Raw genomic sequence first — 8,088 nt, 5'->3', positions numbered from 1 at the left:
TTTATTTTATTTATTTATTAAGTTTGTACACTGCCCTTCATCTGAAGGTCTCAGGGCGGTTCACAGCATAAATATACAATATAAAAAACACAAAATATATCATAAAAACAAGAACAGAACAAACTAATTACCACCCTCCCCCCCCCACCCCTCCCACAATCACATTTAGAAGGATACAGGAGGTTAATCAAAGACCTGGTTGTAGGGAAACATTTTTGCCCAGTGTCTAAAGACCCATAATGAAGGCGTCCAGCGTGCCTCCCTGGGGAGAGCATTCCACAAGCAGGGAGCCACTGCAGAAAAGGCCCGTTCTCATGTTGCCACCATCCAGACCTCTTGCTGAGGAGGCACACGAAAAAGGGCCTCACATAGTGTTTGCAGGGTCCAGGTAGGTTTGTATGGAGAGAGGCGGTCCTTGAGGTATTACTGAGCGGTTTAAGGCTTCTAGGTCGAAACGAGCACTTTACCCTGGGCCCAGAAACTATTTGGCAGCCTGTGCTGTCAGGTCAGGATTGGCATAATCTGCTCAAACTGTCTTGCCCCGGTGAGCAACCTGGCCACCAAATTCTGCACCAGCTGAAGCTTCCGAACCATCTTCAGAGGCAGCCCCGCGTGTAACGTGTTGCAGTAATCTAACCCAGAGGCTACTAGAGCAAAGACAAGAGAAGTAAAGCTGTTTCTCTCTGTTCAGAGAGGGGCGGAGCTGGTCCACCAGCTGAAGCTAATGGAAGGCCCTCTGGGCCGCTGAGGCCACCTGAGCCTCAAGCTTCTCCACATTTGCTATTTGCCTTTCTTCTGGCTACATACGCCTTTCTTCCCTCCCCCCACCCTGTCCATACAGTTATGGGTGACCACTGGTGCCTGCACCTTAGTCAATGGTAACAAATTTTCTCTCTCCATTACTTACTGTGTAAATTAAAATTATGCTCAGAGAGATATTTTATTTATCAACATCGCTTGGTTGTCCTCGGACAATTCTATTGGCAGGTAACCAGGGTTTTTGTTTCTAAATACCAAGATATATTACAAGGTGTGTTAATAAGCTTGACCATTAGGCAGTAAAGAGATGTGAGCAGCTGCTGCTGAGCCCATGGTCAGTTTGTTTGAGAGAGGCATCCGCTCCACTTTTCTTGAGTTTTCTGCGAAATGTGTCAAATGTGCATACTTGGTTGCTTTTGTGACACAGTTCACATATAAATGCACATGCGCTGTTTGTTTGCTCATTCATTCTTTTACTCATTCATCCATTTAGTGAGTTGTTCAATGAGTGTGCGTGATCAAAGGCTGAATAATTTTTGGAATCAGCCTTAGAGCACATTTGGCTCTAAAAAGCGCACTGACAAAGGACGAGAGAAAAGGCTATCTGTGCCATCCTTACACATAGCTCTTTTGTTTCTTGGCAGCCCGAACAAACCCCAGGCAGGGATCTCGATGCCAAATCACCTGATGCTGAATCACCATCGTGTTGCCTTGGCAACGAGGGGAAGGCAGCTTGAGAAGGGACTTGGGCAGGAAAAGGTTTGGCCAGGGTGGAGGTTGGAGTGGATCATTGCCTCATTTGAGCTCCCCCTCCGCCTGCCACCTTCTGACTGCATCCCGTGATGACATGGTTGTTGTTTATTTCTATGGGAGGGAATACCCTAGATCAGGCTTGTCCAGCTTCCAAGAGACTGTGATCTATTCCCACAATAAAAAAAACTGGTGGTGATCTACCCACTGGATTGACCCTATACTCCCCAAATAAGGGGCAACAAGGTGAGTTTGGTAGGTCAGTCTGGATGATGTCCTGAGTCCCTTCCAGCTCTTGGGATCCTGTATCTGTGGGGGTAGAATGTGTAAGAGCAAGTTTTCCAGACCAGTTCCTTCTCTGGGCAATGGCTTTGGCTGACTAGTTCAGCACCATGAAGTTGCTCTGCACAATAGAAGAGAAGAGTGGGCCTCCCCACACCCCAGCCAGCTCACCTAGCAGCTAGGTAGGAGAACAATGGCCACAGCTGTGTGTGAATGAGCTGGGAAGAGGCTGGAAGGTGGAGACACAGGGACATGCCTGCTTTGTGCTGGATCCAAAGCTGTGACTAATGGAGAAGCAAGATCATTTGGTGTGTTAATGCTGTGAGCCCCTCCATCCTATGCTCAGGGTGTATATGTGTGTGTGTGTGTGTGCGCGCGCGCGCGCATAAAACCAGATATCCTAAAGACTCCACAGTCTCCACTGACCTTCATTCCAAGGAAGCCAAACCCCTGGAGTCTCTTGACACTCAGATATTGGGATGGTGTGTAACACATAATTTCCCATGCTACAGTAAATACAAGGATAAATGTAAGCAGTCGGGGACTACAGTTCGATTCCTTCGCAATATGTATAGCTGCAAATTTAGAAACAATTTCCATACTTCAAATAGAAATACAGTGGTACCTTGGATTTCAAACAGCTTAGTTCCCAAACAACTCGGAACCCGAACGCTGCAAACCCGGAAGTAGGTGTTCTGGTTTTTGAAATTTGCCTTGGAAGCCAAACATGCTCTTGAGCTTCTGTTTTCACTGTTGCGCAGCTCATTTGAGCCCCCCCCCCCCATCATAATAAAGGCTTTTTTATTCTGTTTGTTTCCTTGAGCAGCTAATTTAAGCCCCGCCCCCATCATAACTAAAGCCTTCCGTTTCTGATTGCAGTGTTCTGAGGGGATATTTGGTGCTTTTGTTTTTGCTATTTTTTGTGTTTTTGTTTGTATGGCTTTTTCATTTTTATGACTGTGGCTTGTTTTTCGTTTTATGGTTGATTGATTGATTGATTGATCGATCGATCGATTGATTGACTGTGGAAATCAATAAAAGCCCCCCATTCAAACAATGACTATCATCATGCAGGTAAGGAAAAAAATTAATTTTAATTTTTATCTTCTACAATACTGTCTTATTTATTTTATAGTACAGAACATTGATTATTGCTTTCATTTTAGGGATCAATGGTCTAATTAGATAGTAAAATTCATGTTAAATTGCTGTTTTAGGGGTTGTTTTTAAAAGTCTGGAACGGATTAATCCATTTTCCATTACTTTCTATGGGAAATGTGTGCTTTGGTTTTGGAACAGACTTCCAGAAAAGTTTAAGTTTGAGAACCAAGGTACCACTGTGAGAAAGAATGTGACCAGGTGAGTCATGTGCCAACTCAGTGTGTTGTTGATGGGCAACATAAAGGGTTTATGCTCTTTGGTTCTTGTGGTTCCTAAACTTTAAGATGGACTTGGACTGGGAAGCCCTGCAAACAGAGGGCAGCTTCAAACAGAGGACTGTCCTCTGCAGAGTAGGATTCCAAGCCACTCTCCTGCTGGGGGAAGGAAAAGAGGAATGGGAAACTGCCTTCCACGAACTTCCTTAAGTTCATTTACCTTAGGATCCAAGGGAACCAATGACTGGATTTGCTCTTCACCCATGCCATCAGTAAATAACATAAACTTCTGTGGCAAAGGTAACAGTTTGCATTTGAGCTAGTAAGTATTCCTTGCTGCAATTGGCTGTGTTTTCCTACCCTCCAGCCACCTGCTAGCCTAAATGAAACATATTTAAAGTTTACAATTGTTGGAGTGCTCCAGAATTCTTCATCAGGGCAGAACAGGAGTGGAAAGGAACTGGCTGGGCTGCTACACAGGCTTGGAAGGGACCCATAGGTATTATGCAGAATCACCTTTCTGAATCCTATAACAATATTAACGCAGCTGAAGGTTAATTTCAAGTTAAAAGCATCAGAGGCCAAACTGGGTAGCTTGGGGAATGTGTTGATTAGATTTGCAGGTCAAGCAACAGAATGATAAAGACAGATCCCCTTCAGCGAGCTCAGGGCTTCTCAGATCACCTGTTCAGTCAGCATTCATCATGAGTTGCTTCCACAACACTCTGCAGTGGTCACACTATGTCTTTATCGAGTATTCTCGTTTGTTTATGACAATCGTCCTGAATTTATACAGATTTGCTTGCAGGGTCTTTACACATCTTCCTGTTAATTATTTGTTCCCCATTGTAAGCATAAAACGTCTGTTCTTTTTTTAAATCTGCTTTAACTCAGCAAAGCTTAACTTCTGGCATGAACTAGAATCCCCCCCCCCCCTTGACCCAGCAAAATGTCTGGAGGCACCTTCAATGGTCTCAGAGTAGCGGAGCTGGGGATAAAGGCCAAGTATTGAAACGACTCCTGTTCCTGAGCTCACATTTTCCCTGAGGAGTGTTATTGCCTTTGGAAGGACGGGGATCTGATAATTTCAAACACTAAACATTCTACTGTTTGTCAAGACTGCACAGACTGTACTTTTCGCATTTCACTGCCTATTTAACCCCATTGTTTACAGCTCCCTGCTCTACCATACACAGGTGTGTCTATGGTTGCTGCAGAAACCTGCTAAGTTTATGCTTTTCAAATCTGGTGAAAATAATTCTAGTCCATGAATGTTTGTGCCATGCATTGTGTCTTTAAAGTGTCACAAGATTCATAATGGCTTTTAATGTTTATCGGTGGGCCGTTTCTCCTGGGCCGTGTCCAGAAAGTGGTGGGGGGGGGGGATGAGTGTTCAGACCCCTGGGCTCTCACTTGTGGGGTGCCTCAGGGTTCTGTCCTCTCCCCCATGCTTTTCAACATCTACATGCAGCTGCTGGGAGAGATCATCAGGGGGTTTGGGCTGGGTGTTCATCAGTATGCAGATGACACCCAGCTCTACCTCTCCTTTAAATCAGAAGCAGTGAAGGCAGTGAAGGTCCTGTATGAGTGCCTGGAGGCGGTTGGAGGATGGATGGCGGCTAACAGATTGAGGTTGAATCCTGACAAGACAGAAGTACTGTTTTTGGGGGACAGGGGGCGAGCAGGTGTGGAGGATTCCCTGGTCCTGAATGGGGTAACTGTGCCCCTGAAGGACCAGCTGCGCAGCCTGGGAGTCATTTTGGACTCACAGCTGTCCATGGAGGCACAGGTTAATTCTGTGTCCAGGGCGGCTGTCTACCAGCTCCATCTGGGACACAGGATGAGACCCTCCCTGCCCACACACTGTCTGGCCAGAGTGGTGAATGCTCTGGTTATCTCCCACTTGGACTACTGCAACGCGCTCTACGTGGGGCTACCTTTGAAGGTGACCCGGAAACTGCAATTAATACAGAATGCAGCAGCTAGACTGGTGACTGGGAGTGGCCGCCGGGACTACATAACACCGGTTCTGAGAGATCTGCATTAGCTCCCAGTACGTTTCCGAGCACAATTTAGAGTGTTGGTGCTGACCTTTAAAGCCCTAAACGGCCTTGGTCCTGTATACCTGAAGGAGCATCTCCACCCCCATTGTTCAGCCTGGACACTGAGATCCAGCGCTGAGGGCCTTCTGGAGGGCTCCCTCATGGCAAGAAGTAAGGTTACAGGGAACCAGACAGAGGACCTTCTCGGCAGTGGCGCCCACCCTGTGGAACACCCTCCCTTCAGATGTGAAGGAAATAAGTAGCTATCCTATCTTTAAAAGACATCTGAAGGCAGCCATGTTCAGGGAAGTTTTTAATATTTAACGTTGTATTGTTTTTAATACTTGATTGGGAGCCGCCCAGAGTGGCTGGGGAAACTGGGCGGGGTATAAATAATAAATTATTATTATTATTATTATTAATCGGTGCAGCTGTTGCTACCTCCATGTGTGATGCTTGAGAAAACAGGCCCCAGGGGCTTGGGAGGAGATGGGCTCTGGGCAAGCAGGCTACGCAGGGTGCTTATAGATGCTTCTATGAGCCGAGAGGGCTCTGCCATTAGGCAGAGTGAGGGGGCTGCCTCAGGCAGTTGGTGGGGGCAGTGAGAGAGGAGGTTGTGCCCCTCTACCTGCCCTGTGCCTCTTAAGAAAGCCTGTTGATGCTGCTCTCTTGTCTCTGGTGTGGAAGTACGAGATTCGTAAGATTCATTTGTCAGTCCTGTTGAATTGCACGTGTGTATCTTCTCAGGCAGCAAAATGTCTTGAAGCAGCCCTGCAGAGTAGCTGGTGTGGGGTCCACTGGCCAGCGCTGCTTCCATGCCTTGCCCCTTTCCTGAACCTTTGATCTCTTTGCCATCCACAAACTTGCCTACTTTGATCTCTTTCCGGCTGAAAAGAGGCCCAAACAAATGATTCACGCAGCTGGCTATCAAAAGGAAAAAGAAAAGAGAGAGAGAGACTGCATGTACAGGGTCATAAGAGTTCCTGCGTGAGAAACAGCAGCACACAGGAATGAGATAAGGCCTAATACAATGCGTGTCTTGCCTGACTGCAGAGGGAGGTAGCACATTAAGTTGGTGCTAATTTTGAAAGCGCCTTACAGTATTTGTTACACACCAAGGAGCAACCATGTCTTATAGTGTGGCAGCAGCTCTGGAACACCCTGCCTGCTCCAGATAATATTGGGTTGGAACCTTTGTGGCATTGTTTTAGGTGCCTGCTAAAATAAATTGTTTAGGCAAGGCTGACTAGACATGCAATTTTATGATGTATATTTGTTCTTAAGCTCTGTAGATTTTATCTCCGTTTTGATCATTTTAATAGGTCTACTTATTGTTAAAGTCTGTCGATTTTATCAATGCTTTCCTTATGAATAAACCACTTAGAGCTTTATTGATATTTTGATTAAACAGGCTATAATTCTTTTAAAAAATGAATAAATACAAATTTTATCAATGCCTGGTTTCTAGAAAATGAACCATCAAATGGCAGCTCATCATCTGATCAGTAAGCACAGGAAAACTGGTCTAGGACGAACATTATCTTTGGAACACAAACATTTGTCAAATTGCTTTAGCTGAAAAGTTGTCAGGAAGAGTGAAGGCTGTGAAAGGTGGAAAAAAATCACTTTGACACTGTTTGGTTTTACAGTGGTACCTCGGGTTACATACATACATTATAGGAAGCTGCTGAAGAACGCCCTGGGGCCAAAAGGTGTTGGGCTGTTGATAAAAATCCCTCAGCATCTTGAAATGTGGCCTCATTCTTGTGTGATCTGCAGGTGGGTGGGGACACAGGAATTGGGGCTTTTGCCTTCCGTGGTAGAGGTGGTACACTTTCCTTGTGCACAGAGACACAGTGCTTGGTAAAGCTTTACCCGTTGAATTTCTGCTTATCCTAGAGCTCCTAACAGCACAGGACAGCAACACTATTCCCTTGGAAATGCTGCACTTTGAAGGCTGGTGCATGGAGGCATGCTGGGGCGATACAGTAGGAAGGGGAGGGCCCTCCAGGCATGTTCAGAGGCTCTCTCACTGAGCAGAGGCAGGCCTGGGCAGCTTGTAACTGACCAGGATGAATGCAAGGTCGCCATGTGGGGGGGCCCACCAGGGATCTAAGCAACCACCTCTTTCTTTGCTGACTGCAAAAACGGAGCAGCGCGGAGGAGGCTTCTTAATGTGCAGCTGCCTTTGGTTCCCCCCCCCCCCCGCACCCCCGCCCCGTCACAAGGAGGCCCAGCACGAGGGTGAAGACTGGCCTGCAACATGAATCTGGAGGCTGGACACCAAAGGGCTTTGCATCTGAGGCAGGTGTCGGTTTCACGGCCTCCCCGCTCACACCTCCCAGATCTGTCCTCTGAGCTGCTGGTGCTCCTGGAACGAGAGGGTACAGTAGCAGACGTCACTTTGCCAAGGCTGGCAGATTCCTGGACACGTGCCTTTGTCCTCTCTCCAGGAACTCGGCCTGAACTCTTTTCGCCCTGAGCTGCTTGTACCGTAAGTGGATCCCAGGAATGAAGATGTGGAGCACAGGAAAGGACAGTGTGTGTGTGTGTGTGTGTGTGTGTGTGTGTGTGTGTGTTTGACTGCAGAAAGGTGCTTGGCAGAGTTTGCCCAGCAAGTAAGGTACTAACACCCAATGCAGAATATAGATTCCTCCCACTTCCAGAGTATATGTACATATGAAATGCCAGTGTTCCAGTCCACACAGGCATTATCCAATAACTTTGCAAGAGCTTGGAGGCTGTAATCAGATTTCCATGTGTGTTTTCCCTTTAGAGCCCCCACAGATGCTCTCTTTGATCAGAGCAGTAGCGCTGAAGGGGTGCATGCTTAACCCTTTCCAGAGTTTGTGGGCACAAGGCACCCATAATTTATGGAT

This window comes from Podarcis muralis, chromosome 7 (assembly GCF_964188315.1).
Source record: "Podarcis muralis chromosome 7, rPodMur119.hap1.1, whole genome shotgun sequence".
Lineage (NCBI taxonomy): Eukaryota > Metazoa > Chordata > Lepidosauria > Squamata > Lacertidae > Podarcis > Podarcis muralis.
Note: the sequence above shows the minus strand (reverse complement) of the source record.